The 15018-nt window shown below is 43.2% G+C and overlaps 1 pseudogene; it reads right to left on the bottom strand.

Moving 5' to 3' along the window:
• Window positions 1-5136: 5136 nt before the first annotated feature.
• The window catches only part of LOC149173024 (auxin response factor 19 pseudogene), a 32732-nt pseudogene continuing 22850 nt past the window's right edge, over window positions 5137-15018 (bottom strand).

Raw genomic sequence — 15018 nt, forward strand, 5'->3', positions numbered from 1 at the left:
TCTATTCCACTGCTTGCCTGCCTCCACTGCTCAATACCTTCTCAAGAATGAATGAGAATGGTTTACCAAACTTGTATTTCACCTCCAAAGAATCACGCACACTGTGTTAGACGTGAGCAGAGGCTATAATAATGGGAAAATACATGAGAAAACTCATTGGCATACTCAATCCCTTGATTGTGCAACATCTGATGCACAACTATAGTCACAACTAATAGCAATCTGATTCTCTAACACATGTCCCTGTTGAACTGAAAATGCACTGACATGCAAATGAGTTAACTGATGTATTCTATAGTTGTATTATGAGTTAATAATTAGTTTAACAACTCATAATCAGTCTATTTGAAGTTAGACTAACCACAACTAGTTTAACCAAGTCAAACTGAACACAACTCCATCAACTCCACAATCAACTCCACCAAACTCAACTGATTGATTTCTAACTGAAGTCATGCATGCAACAACTCAACTGACTCATAAGAAAAGCGTACTTCCTTCTGACAGTTGCATGGGCCACATCTGTAGCTCAAACTGAAGTGCTCCAAGAGAATAAGATCAAGTTTATAGTCCAAATATTATTATGAGACAATAATATTTGACTTTTCTATTTTGGACAGCCAGTCTAAAAATAGACTTTGATCACTCCTGCTGTGATCACTCCTGCTGTGGTCACTCATACTGTGATCACTCCTGATGTGGTCACTCCTGCTGTGATCATCCCTGTTGTGGTCACTCCTACTGTGATCATCCATGCTAGGATCCAAAAATAGAACTTGCGCCATAATTTCCTTGCGGGCCCACTTAGTGAAGGCGACTATTTTCACTAAGATCCATCATCTTGTTGCAATCTCAACACTCCCTCTCGATAAGATATGGATTATCATCAACCCCTATCCTGCCTCGGTGGTACTCGAATTTTCTCCTGGTGAGATCCTTCGTCAGAATATCAGCATCCTGATCCTCCGTTGGAATGTATGAAAGCAACATGATCCTCCATTGCACACAATCTCTGATATGATGGTACCTGATGTCCTTGGTGCCATATACTCGGCCTCTTGAGCTCCCTGCCCAATCTGCATCCTCCTGTCTATACCAAGATCCATGTCCCGATGTGCCTCTCAAGTAGCGCAATACATGCTTGCCCGCCTTCCAGAATAGGTTGGTAGGCTTAACCATAGCTTGTGAAAGCTGGTTAACTGCATAGCATATATCGGGTCATGTATTGACCAAATACATCAGCAACCCCACCAACTGTCGATAAACAGTGGCATCCACTTCTTCTCCCAAAGTGGCATCCTCCTTCCTCCAACCTCCAAGAAGAGGAGTATCAACAGGCTTGCAACCATGCATGTTGAACTTCTCCAGTATCTCTCGAGCATACTTGCCCTGAGAAACAAACAGTCCACCACTACACTGCCATATTTCCAATCCTAGGAAATAGTGAAGGAGGCCTAAATCCTTCATCTCAAACTCTGTAGCAAGATCCTTCTTGCATGACAGTATCAACAGCTCATCACCTGTTAGAATCAAATCATCAACATACAGTACAATGATAAGCAACTTACCCTCCACCACAATCTGGTATAGGTTAGGATCCGCCTCACTCTTGGAGAATCCAAGTCCTGTGAAATAGCTGTCTATCCGTGTGTACCAAGAACGTGGTGCTTTCTTCAACCCATACAACGCTCTCTTGAGCCTGCACACATGCGACTCGCTGCTGAATACCTCAAAGCCTTCGAGTTGCTCAATGTACACCTCCTCCTCACTGACTCCATTGAGGAACGCAGTCTTCACATCCATATGATGAATGTGCCATCCCATCTGCGCTGAGAGAACAAGAATTGTCCGTATGGAAGAATACCTTGCGACAGGTGAAACGGTCTCCTCATAATCGATCCCCTCTATCTGTGAAAAGCCTCGGGCAACAAATCTTGCCTTGTACTTCTCCACACTCTTGTCAGCTACCTGCTTAACTTGTAGATCCATCTCGAACCCACCACTGATTTCCCTTCCGGTCTAGGAACAATCTCCCATGCACTGTTTCTGACAATAGAATCATACTCTTCCACCATGGCATCTACCCATGCGGGATCCTCCATAGCTTCCTAGAAAGAGGATGGCTCAGTCACAACACACTTGCTCGTAAGAGCCATGTATCTAGTGTACCGATCAGGTGACTGTCTCTGCCTGCGTTGGGTTGTAGGTGGTCCTAAAACTTTCTCTGCATCTTGAGCTAGTCGCTCAGCTTCTGTCAAGCGGTTTCGCCCTCTGATGATTGGTGCTGCATGATTGGTCTCTTCCACTCCATGAACCTCATCCTGTGCCTGATCCACGTCCTGAAGCTCATCCTTAGGAACTAATAGCTCCTCATCTGCATGCAAGTGTAGCTCCCTCTCAAGCAAACACTTCATGGCTTTCTCCTCCTGAAATTTTATATCCCATCGCACAATAGTTTTACCACTGTCTGGAAAATACACACGATAGTTGTGGGGCGTATTAGTTGGTGGGCCCCAGTATTGTAGCAATAATGCTACAACTCCTGGGGCTTCCTATCTCTAATTTTATCAACCCGGTAGTTCGTACAAACATGGAAGCGACGGTGCTGTATGCACAAGTACTAGCTCTTGTCGCAGCTGTCGCTTGGTCAGCTGGCACAAGTCCGCTAGGGCTCAAGCCAACTTCTATATGCTCTCAGAAGAAGCTTTCTAAATGATGGACAAAGTCTATCTCAGAGGAAATCAATCTACTTTGCAAAAATGAACTGAAAGCCAACCAAAACATGAAACCCTAGTAAACCCTAATCTGACTAGTTTGACCTCTATGATGCAATAGTGAAAGTGCAAATGTCTAAAAATGATGCCATTACTTCTAGTGATGTGAAATGCATGAACTCAAGCTACTTCTATGAAAAAGAACATTGTTTTTGTATTTTTGCTTAAGTGGATGGAGTGATTATGTCTTTGTTTCTTATTAGGGTTTGGCTGTGCAGAGGTGGTGCGAAGGGAGAGAAAGCTTGGGAAAGGTCAGGAGGGCTAGGAGAGGTCCCAGGGGATCCCTAGCATCAGTCCACAGAAGTCCACAACGTTCAGGTGCTCGGCAACCGAGTTTGCAGGCTTCTACAGGATGTCTGCAGGGGATCCTACAGGAAACTCAGAGATTTCTACAGGATGTTCTGAAAAGAGGATTTTGGAGAATGGATGGAGGGAAAAAGGTGGAGGAACGAGTATGGAGGTGAAATAGGGGTGTGAAGAGGTCTAGGACTTGGAGGTTGGAGTTGAGGAGAAGGTGTAGATGGTGAGATTTGTTCAAGGAGGGATGAAACGATGTTGTACAAGAAGATGAGAATCATGGCAAAGTAAACGAATGAGGTAAATGTAAGGTAAGGGTTCTGAGTGAAGGATGAAACAGGTAGGTTGGATGGAGTATGTGTAGGTAAGGAAGGGTAATAGGTACTCTGCAAGTGGTTTTCCAAACTGAACAAAAAAGACATGCAAGAAAACAAAGATCTAGTTATGCTACCCTAATATGATCTAGCTAACAGTAACAAGAATGGACATCAGCTTTATTTGCAAGGAAACCATGTACAACACGTGAGCAAGAACAGTCCAAAAGATCTAAATGCATGAAAAACTCCTACCAATCGATTATAACCATAAAAAGCTACTTTAACCATCAAAAACAACCACAATAACAAAGCAAGATCTAAAGAGCAGATTTCATTTTAAGAACGCAGCAAACACATAAAGATAAACAAGGGACGTACTGAGCGCTTGAGATGGGCCCAACCCCAAGAGCTACAGCCTTCCAAGAGAGATTTAGAGCTGGTGCAAAGCTGGATTCATCTTTATTAATCAAAAATGAAGAGTTACATCAAAACTGTCCACAAGGAGAACTTGAAAATGAGCTGACAGCAAAACTAATCTATGGCCTAAAAATCGAATTACAAAATGACTACAACAAGACTATGAAATGACTAACTACCAGCTACAAAATGACTAACCACTAGCTACACAAAATGACTACCAACTAGCTAACCAAAATGAGGCCCCAAGCCTTCTTATTTATACAATTTGAGGACCCAACAGTCCTCCTAAAAGTTAGGGACTTGGCTGCCCAAGACTTGTAGTTAACAGCAGTCCTACTTGACTTGCTTGGCTGCCCTTGTGCTCATTGATTTGGTGGCCTTTGAACTCCAAGTTGATGGTGGAGAATTCGAGGTAAGGGCCCATAAATGAGGGGGACACCTTCCTACAAATCCTCTAGATGTTCTCCCACGAATTTGGCTGCCAAGTGCTCATTAAGACCTTCATTTTTGTCTCCAAGTTGACCAAAAAGGCTACACAAAGCACCCATTAGACTTGTTGGCATAATGACTAACCAAATTCACTCTATTAACATAAAAATAATCAAAAACATGCAATAAACAAATGAGAATGGTGGACTAAGCCAAATTAGGAGGTTGAATGAGCCCCAAATAATTGTACATTTTTGGGGCTCATCATCACCCCCCTACTGAAAGTGTTGCTCATCCTCTGAGCAACCAATCTCTCTCCTCGTCTTTGATGGCCCTGATGGCCTCCTTGTCATGCCAAGCTTCTAAAGTGATGTCCTCTTCTCTGTCATGAAACCATCTTATTTGCTTCTTCCCGCTACTTGCTCCTTTTCCTAAAGAATTCTCAGCTTGGGTATGATTGTGCAAGTATATTCAATCTGATGGCGGAAACGGTGGTGAAAGGAGATGAAACCAGTGGAGGATGGAAGAAAAGAGTGGTTGCATGCCTCCTCAACAGACTTCAAGCTTCAAATCCCTCTCCATAATTGATTCTGGCCTGCCAAAAGGCTTCTACAGGATGTTTTTGGTAAAAATACAGAACTTCCTGTAGAAAGTCCTGTAGCTTCATGTAGAAGGTTGAACCGTGACTAAATTGTGCCCGAACCTTGAAAGAAATGAGTGTTCATGGAGGGGATGGATGTGCTTAGGGTGGCCAACACAGGTGCTGCCTCCTTAGCTAAAATCTCGGCCGATTTCTTCTTTTGCTGCCCTCTTTTCAAACTTCCTGTAGAAACAGTTCGCTGGCTTCTTGTAGAAACAGTCCTGTAGTGGCTTTTTTTGTCTTCCTGTAGAAACAGTATTCACTGTTTTGGCCTGCTTGGCTGAGGGTGCCTTCTTCTTGAACTGTGTTGTTGCTCCACTTGTTGTGAAGGATTTTGCTGTTGCATATGAAGATGGTGTTGATCCAGCTGTTGTGATGGCACCTGCTGCTGCTGTTGCTGATTGGAAAGGTGGTGTTGCTGTTGTGGCCACTTAATTTGAGGTTGATACAATTCTGACTGTTGGGACTGTGGAATACTGAATTGTAACTGATGTGACTGCAATGCCTGTTGGGCTGAATTCAAAGGCTTGGTTATGTCACTGCTCCCCAGTTTTTGTAAGGTAGCAGCAGCCATAGGACGATAGTAATCTGGCTGGATGGCTGAGTTTATTATATCAGGTCTCTGATGCATGTTCATCCATTGGAGTAAACCAACACCAGGCATTGTAGGATTTTGAGAATTAACAATACCAGTCTCCTCCCCAAACCACAGTGAAGATCTCTTGATGGCACTCTCTATTTCTGATTCTTCACCCAGCATTCCTGGCTGCCGTGGGCGCTTGGTCCTGAAGAAAGGCGGAGGACAAATGAAAAATGGAGTGGCAACAGGCTCAATCTCCCAGATAGAAACTCGATTCTGCCTTTCACCAGCAGTTGATTCATCCCACCCAACCTGGATATTACGCCACTGTGAGTTTGGCCATTTCATAGAATCAAGATCACTGATCCCTGTAATGGTACCCATATATCTGCGCACGCCTGATTCCTCAGTTTCAAACATCATCCTGAACCGCATGCCAAGTGAAACCTGGGTGCCATAGATTGCTTTGTTGTACTTAGACAGAGGAATGACAAACTCTGAAGGGCTTGCCCTTGGATTGTAGAAAACGGCAAATGGGCTATGGTTTGAAGCAACATGCGCTGCTACAGCAAGAACGCCAATATGCATGCTGTCACTAGACAGGACAGATGACGACATAGTTGCTTGTTGCCGATTTGCACGCCTTATACCCAGAAGTAGTTGTGATTTTTCATCCCTTATAAAAAGGACAGAGTCACCAGCAAAAAGTCTCTTCGCACTCACAAATACACCCCCTCCTGTTGTTAGAAGATGCCTCTTTGGCTGACCACGATAGAGATGTCTGAATGTCCATGCATGGTTATGCAAATCTCTGGCCACAAGTTCTTGAGCTGGTAGTTGCATCGTATAATCTAGTGGTTTCTTTCTGCAGGGTTGTTTTCTGCCTTTCCTGTAGACGACATCCTGTAGAAACGCCTGTAGAGTGCGACAGGCGGGAATTTTTTAAGGACTTGAAGAGATCTCGAGAATAAAAGGCAGAAATCTTGTAGAGCACCATCGATTAACTGATCTGGAAATGGTGGACATGCGCTTCAGTTGACTGCAGTTAAACAGAGGGTGGTGAGAGTCAGCCAAGCATCATTTAATTTCAACGTGATTTTTGGTGAGGGAGTGAAGTGGCCAAGTGCACGTTGGCCCCATGCAACTGTTGTCTCCACTGCAGTTTTTAACTAGTTGTTCTCTGCTGTTAATCTCATCCATCAAGCACGCTGAAGTCTAACTGTCCATCACTACCCGTTTTCAATTTCCTTCCTGAGATGGCTGAGCGCACGTGTCTCATTCACCCACCAAGTGTTGTTGAACTGGATGAGGGTGGCCAGTTAGCTGGCCACCAATTTGTCTAAATCCAACCATCTCATTGTTCATGCAGTTCTCGAATTACATTCATGCAACACAGGAATTAGTTTAGTCACGTACCTGCAAGTCGACTGGCTGCTGTGAAGCTTTTTGCTGCTGCATGCTTGGATTCCTTGGTTGCATGAGGGCGTGGCTGATGATTTTTGATTGCTTTTCCTTGTGCAGGTGTCCTCTGGCTGGATCTGAGCTGCATGCAATCGTTTCCACGTTCAACTCTTCCCGTTCAAGCTGCTACTGCTGCATGGTCACAAAACCAGAACTTCTTTTTGCCATTTCTCCCAAACGGTAGATCGGTTTGGTCTGAAACTCGATGAGCATGTACCTACCATCATTATGCATCTCCCATAGCAAATTCGTGATCAATGGATGCACGGATTTCGAGAAAAATGGAAAATGGCTGAAGATTTCTGAGGTCGATTTCTCGTAAACCGTGCATCGGAATCGGCTGAAACTGCTTGGGTAGGTTACTATCACCCATGTGCATCTCCCCATGAAACAGGTTTTGAAACAGATGCACGGTCATGGAGAAAATGAAAAAATGGCTGATGGTGATGGAGGTTCATTTCTTGGAAACCGTGCACCGGAATTACATGAAACTGCTCAGGCATGTTGTCATCAACCTTGGGCAATTCCCCAGAAAACGGTTTGTCAAATGGATGCATGGTTTTCAAGTTATGGAAAAAACAAATTCTGCTCTATAGATTTTTGCTTCAAGGCACTTTGCATGTGTTTGCATGGGATGACAAAATGAATTTTGGTTGTGATGAAGGTATAGAGATGATGGAGGAGGAGTTGGAAGACTGCATGAGGACTTCTGAACACTTGAGGAAGCTACCATGTTTCCCAAACCACTTTTTGAAATGCATGCCTAGTTTCCCACAATTTCTACAGGAAGTTCCTATAGAAGCACAATGAGAAGCACAAGGAGGTGGAAAAATGATGGATGAAGGCAAGGGATGGACACACAAGTGCTTGTAGGCCTAATCAACAGATTCCCACCATCAGATTCACTTTTGAAATTCGATTTGGCTCGTCCAAAGGTTCTACAGGATGTTTCCTGTAGAAATACAGAGCTTCCTGTAGAAGGCACAAGAAAGAGTCCTTTGACCTTGATTTGAGTGCTTCTCCTGTCATGAAACGTCCTTCTTTAACCTGCAATGTCACTGCTGCAACATGAAATTATTCAATGGAGATTAGCTTTTATTTTTCTTTTTCTTTTTCTCTTTTTTGAAAAACAACTAGGGCGCCTCATGGAGGTTTTCACCCTAATTGCCTACCTTGGGCGCCTCCAAGGGAGGTTTTCACCCAAAGATCTTATTCTCTTTTCTCTTTTTTTCCAACCCATTGATCGCCTCATGGAGGTTTTCAATCAATGAGCCAATCTAAGGCGCCTCCGAGGAGGTTTTCACCTTAGATTTCTATTTTCCTCTTTTTTCATTTTTTTTTCATTTTTTTTTCTCTTTTTTTTTTTTTCTCTACCCTACCCTACTTGAAAAAAACAATCATTTTCAAGTATAAGAATACTTCCAATGGAGCCATGTGCACATCAAGATTAGACAAAATGATGTGAAGGCTCGAAATACATGCTTTGACAACTATCCAAATTTCAGAGACAAAATGATCTGACTTTGAAAGTACAAAACTAGCTGAGGAAGAGAGTACTGCTGCAACTTAGTAACTGTCTGGAACCATGTCTCAATATAGCTTTGATATCCTTGGTCCTTTTGCTGATCTGGATCATTCTTCATGTCACCTTCTACCATGATTTTCTCATCTTCCTCTTTTTGCTGATCTTTCTCTTGAATACATGGAAGATCTGGTGGTAACCATGAGGAGGCTTTCTTGATCTCTGATTCTGATCTCTTCTCTTCATCAAGTGCAGCCCATGGTTCTTTGATCTCCTCTTTTGAATCTTATTTTGGTGGAGGTGATCCTTCAATGATTTCAAGATGATCTCTCTTTTGCAATGCTTTTCCTGAGCTATGGTGAAGATCATTGAGCTCAAAAGGAGTCATTTGCACATGTTGTGTCTCAGCCTTGCAATTAGGTTGAGCTACTCCATTGTATGGCTTTTGAAATGGTACGGGTAGATGAGTGGAGGTGTGAGTTTGAGATGGAGATGGATGGCATTGTGGTTGGGTAGGCATTTGGGGTTGCCTTGGTGGAGGAGGAGACGATGGTTGTGGATGAGCAGGTGGTGGAGGAAAATGAGCGGGATGAGAGTTGTACTGGGGCCTCCACTCCTGATAAGGTGCATTCCACTGAGGTTGTGGCTGAGCATAAGAGTGAAACGAATGAGCAGCTGGTTGGGCATAATATGGATCTATGAAGGAACAAGGAGGATATGACCAAGGAGGAGGTGTAGACCAGGAAGGATGAGTAGGGGGACCCCAAGAAGGCATGAAAGTGGCTTGATAGGGGTCATAATAGGTCTTGGGTGTCCCTTGCAGTTCCTGCTAGTAAGATCTAGGTTCATGCAGCCAACTTTGGTTCATGTAATAGAGTGATTCAGTGGCTCCCTTGGCTCTTTGATATGCAGCTTTGATTCTGGGTAAGGAAGGGCACTGATTTGTAGGATGGTATTCTTCACAGATGAAACACACTTCTAGGGAGTGCATTGGACATTCGTTCCTAGGATGCTTTCTAGCGCACCTAGGACAAAAAATGGCCAAAGCCCTCTTGGCTTCTTCTTGCTTCTTTTGGATCCGTAAGGTATCCAGTTGCATGGCAAGAAACTGCCTCATATCACTCTTGAAATCTTTGATCTGATTTTCAAATTCATCTTTGGACAAGATGTTGCTCCCAACATCTCTGCTTGTAGCCATTTGCTCCAGAGGAATGTTTTCTTCTTCTTCTTCCCTAGAGGTTCTTCAGATATGTCTTGATGTCCACCCAGGGGTTCTTCAATCACAACCATCGAAGAAGAGAGAAGGCTGTGTGAAGCAGTGGGGGTGTTTTGCAATCATTTTTCTAACTTATCTCTACTCCTACAAGGCATGAAATGAAATCTTTTTGGTTGATTTTTGCTTTTTTCTACTTCTGCTTGCAAAACTGAAATAGATTGAATTGCAACTAACTATCTTGCTAAAATGAAAATGCGGAATTGAAATGAAAGCAGGAAAGGACTAATCTATTTTGCTCAAATGAAATTGCAGGAATGGAAATGCTAGTCTACGCTTGCAGAATTGAAATGCGAATCTACGCTTGCAGAATTGAAATGCTAATCTACGCTTGCGGAATTGAAATTGCGGAATTGAAATGCTAATCTATGAAAGCAAGAAATGCTAATCTACTTTTGCATAAATGAAATTGCATAATGGAAATGAAATAAACTACTTAGCAGAAGGTTGTAGTAGAAAATAGAAGAATAGCAACAATCACCAATACTCTGCCGCTTCCTCGGCAACGGCGCCAAAAATATGGTGGGCCCCAGTATTGTAGCAATAATGCTACAACTCCTGGGGCTTCCTATCTCTAATTTTATCAACCCGGTAGTTCGTACAAACTTGGAAGCGACGGTGCTGTATGCACAAGTACTAGCTCTTGTCGCAGTTGTCGCTTGGTCAGCTGGCACAAGTTCGCTAGGGCTCAAGCCAACTTCTATATGCTCTCAGAAGAAGCTTTCTAAATGATGGATGAAGGCTATCTCAGAGGAAATCAATCTACTTTGCAAAAATGAACTGAAAGCCAACCAAAACATGAAACCCTAGTAAACCCTAATCTGACTAGTTTGACCTCTATGATGCAATAGTGAAAGTGCAAATGTCTAAAAACGATGCCATTACTTCTATTGATGTGAAATGCATGAACTCAAGCTACTTCTATGAAAAAGAACATTTTTTTTGTATTTTTGCTTAAGTGGATGGAGTGATTATGTCTTTGTTTCTTATTAGGGTTTGGCTGTGCAGAGGTGGTGCGAAGGGAGAGAAAGCTTGGGAAAGGTCAGGAGGGCTAGGAGAGGTCCCAGGGGATCCCTAGCATCAGTCCACAGAAGTCCACAACGTTCAGGTGCTCGGCAACCGAGTTTGCAGGCTTCTACAGGATGTCTGCAGGGGATCCTACAGGAAACTCAGAGATTTCTACAGGATGTTCTGAAAAGAGGATTTTGGAGAATGGATGGAGGGAAAAAGGTGGAGGAACGAGTATGGAGGTGAAATAGGGGTGTGAAGAGGTCTAGGACTTGGAGGTTGGAGTTGAGGAGAAGGTGTAGATGGTGAGATTTGTTCAAGGAGGGATGAAACGATGTTGTACAAGAAGATGAGAATCATGGCAAAGTAAACGAATGAGGTAAATGTAAGGTAAGGGTTCTGAGTGAAGGATGAAACAGGTAGGTTGGATGGAGTATGTGTAGGTAAGGAAGGGTAATAGGTACTCTGCAAGTGGTTTTCCAAACTGAACAAAAAAGACATGCAAGAAAACAAAGATCTAGTTATGCTACCCTAATATGATCTAGCTAACAGTAACAAGAATGGACAGCAGCTTTATTTGCAAGGAAACCATGTACAACACGTGAGCAAGAACAGTCCAAAAGATCTAAATGCATGACAAACTCCTACCAATCGATTCTAACCATAAAAAGCTACTTGAACCATCAAAAACAACCACAATAACAAAGCAAGATCTAAAGAGCAGATTTCATTTTAAGAACGCAGCAAACACATAAAGATAAACAAGGGACGTACTGAGCGCTTGAGATGGGCCCAACCCCAAGAGCTACAGCCTTCCAAGAGAGATTTAGAGCTGGTGCAAAGCTGGATTCATCTTTATTAATCAAAAATGAAGAGTTACATCAAAACTGTCCACAAGGAGAACTTGAAAATGAGCTGACAGCAAAACTAATCTATGGCCTAAAAATCGAATTACAAAATGACTACAACAAGACTATGAAATGACTAACTACCAGCTACAAAATGACTAACCACTAGCTACACAAAATGACTACCAACTAGCTAACCAAAATGAGGCCCCAAGCCTTCTTATTTATACAATTTGAGGACCCAACAGTCCTCCTAAAAGTTAGGGACTTGGCTGCCCAAGACTTGTAGTTAACAGCAGTCCTACTTGACTTGCTTGGCTGCCCTTGTGCTCATTGATTTGGTGGCCTTTGAACTCCGAGCTGATGGTGGAGAATTCAAGGTAAGGGCCCGTAAATGAGGGGGACACCTTCCTACAAATCCTCTAGATGTTCTCCCACGAATTTGGCTGCCAAGTGCTCATTAAGACCTTCATTTTTGTCTCCAAGTTGACCAAAAAGGCTACACAAAGCACCCATTAGACTTGTTGGCATAATGACTAACCAAATTCACTCTATTAACATAAAAATAATCAAAAACATGCAATAAGCAAATGAGAATGGTGGACTAAGCCAAATTAGGAGGTTGAATGAGCCCCAAATAATTGTACATTTTTGGGGCTCATCATCAGTGTACCCCGCAAATATCCCAACCTCTGCGGTCGGCTCCAACTTCTTCCTAGCATCCTTCGTCACATGCATGTAAACGTTAGCACCAAAAATCCTCAAATGAGAAAGATTAGGCTTCTTACCAGAATAAGCCTCATCGAGTGTACTCATGCCAAGTATCTTATGAAGACAACGGTTCTGCACATAAACTGTTGTATTGCATGCTTCCGCCCACAAGTGAAGGGGTAGGCCCTGATCATGCAACATTGCCCATGCAGCACCCACAATCATTATGTTCTTCCGCTCAGCTACCCTATTCTACTGTGGGTTATGGGGAGCTATGAGCTCTCTACGAATCCCTTCTGCCTTGTAGAAATCCTTGAACTCGTCCGAGATGTATTCACCACCATTATCACTCCTAAGAGCCTTCACCTTCTTCCTTGACTCCTTCTCGACCAGTGCTTTGAATTCACAGAACTTTGAATATATCTCGCTCTTCTTCTGCATGAAGAAGATCCAGCACTTACGAGAGAAATCATCAAAAAAAATCACATAATACCTTTGTTTTGCTTTCGAAACAACTGAGAAAGGTCCACACACGTCTGTGTGAATTCTCTCAAGGATCGTCGTGGTGCGACTATCCTTCTCGTGAAAGGTGGCTTTCACAAACTTCCCCAAAGTACAACCCTTGCACTGATCTAACTGCGCAAGTGTGCCTTTAGGAAGCCCTGTAGTGATCTGCTGCAGTATCTTCAAGGCTCCATGGTGAAGGTGACCCAATCTCCTGTGCCACAGCTTGCCATCATCCCAGCTCACCAATCCTTCTGCCTTGCCCGCCATTGCTACACATCCATCTACATGCAACTGATAAAGGTTCCTCACTCGAACCCCTATCTTTCGGGTCTCACCAGTTGTCTTGCTGCGCAGGAAAGCCTTTCCCTCACTGAAAACAACATCATACCCCTTGTCTTCTAACATTGCCACTGAGATAAGATTCTTCTTCAATCCTGGAACATGCATGACTTCCTTCAATACGAAGGGTTTACCAGACTCCCTCTCAAAGGAAATGGTACCGATACCAGTCGCACTGTATCTACCATCATCGCCCATCTCGATGTGCATTCCAAGATCTTTGTCCTCCAGATCAGAGAACAAATCTCTATCTCCCGTCATGTGAAAAGACGCACCACTGTCCAAGAACCACATTGATCCCATCACACTTGAAACCAAGCATGCGATCAATGAAAAATCAATCTCAAACTGTGAGGCTAGAGCCTCTCCTGCTGAAGATCCAACAGCCTGCTTGTTCTTCTTCTTCTGCGGACAATTAGTGGCATAGTGTCTGTGCTGGTGATAGTGAAAACACTTCACCTTGGACATATCCTGCGTCTTGCCTTTCGCACCAGACTGAGAAGCTTTCTTGCTCTTCCCTTTCTTTTCTTTGGCAGCCAAAGCATAATTATCTTCATCAGCTCCCTTTGACGAAGATCCGTCCCTGGTACTCCCCCTGATCTCCTCCTACACAAGATCTGACCATAGTCTTTCCCATCATGGCAATTTCTCCCGACCATTGACAGAGTCCTGATAGGAATGCCAACTCTTCGGAAGACCAAGGAGAGCCAAGCTCACCAAGTCCTCATCATCGACAGTAACCCCCACACTTCCCATCTCATCTCGACACTGAGTGAACTTCGTGAGATACTTGGGCATACTGTCACCCTTCTCGCATTTGATGTTTCTGAGTTTATCTTTGAGCGCCAGCTTCCTCTGATCGCTCTTGCTTTGGAATAATTCTGTTAATGATTTCCACATCAAATATGGAGTAACCTTTACATGGAGGCTGGACACAATGTGATCCTTCACGCCCTCCAACAGAATCCTTCGACATTTTGTGGTCTTCTTTTGCTAAGCATCAACTTGAGTAGCATCAGTAGGCTTTGGGATATCCATATCTACGAACTCCTTTAGCCCATTATCATCCAATACTGCCTCCATCCTGTCCTTACATGCAATATATTTTGAGCTGCCCTCAAGAGCATACTCCAATCACAATCCGTTGAAAGACATTGTTGCGCTGTCACCAAGAAAACACTGCTGCAAATTCGAATTCCACCAACAACCAACTCAACCTCCTCGGATCTAAGATTCATGAGAACAATATTTCTCGTGCAGAGATTGACTGTATGGGCATTCACCAGATATCTCACCTTCCAAAGGAAGGATGAATCCAGAGGCTACCTGGCCCGATTACAGACTCTGCCTGAAGAAATAGAATGTAAACACTTCCTGAATAGTAGATCTGATGATCAACAACTCTGATACCATGTAGAAATTTTGAATAATTTAACACATATTCAACAGAGATTATCCTGATCATGTACTATTGCGGAATAAATACACAATACATAAGCTCCTCTATGTTGATCATCAATATAGCAGCATCAATAACAATACAACATCAATAGCATTCACACATTAACACAATATGTAACCCGGGGAAAGCATCTCGCTAAAAACCCCAACTATCCATATATTAATGATTGATACCATGTAACATTACAAAGTACAATGCTTATCACAAGCAATCCAGTACCAACTCCACTTGTTACACACAATACAGCTAAGATCTGATCTCCAAATCTATTCCACTGCTTGCCTGCCTCCACTGCTCAATACCTGTTCAAGAATGAATGAGAATGGTTTACCAAACACGTATTTCACCTCCAAAGAATCAATCACACTGTGGTAGATGTGAGCAGAGGCTATAATACTGGGCAAATACATGAGCAAACTCATTGGCATAC

This window comes from Pinus tabuliformis, chromosome 4_2 (genome assembly GCF_031772625.1).
Source record: "Pinus tabuliformis cultivar Carrire ecotype Pingquan chromosome 4_2, CPIR1, whole genome shotgun sequence".
Classification (NCBI taxonomy): domain Eukaryota; kingdom Viridiplantae; phylum Streptophyta; class Pinopsida; order Pinales; family Pinaceae; genus Pinus; species Pinus tabuliformis.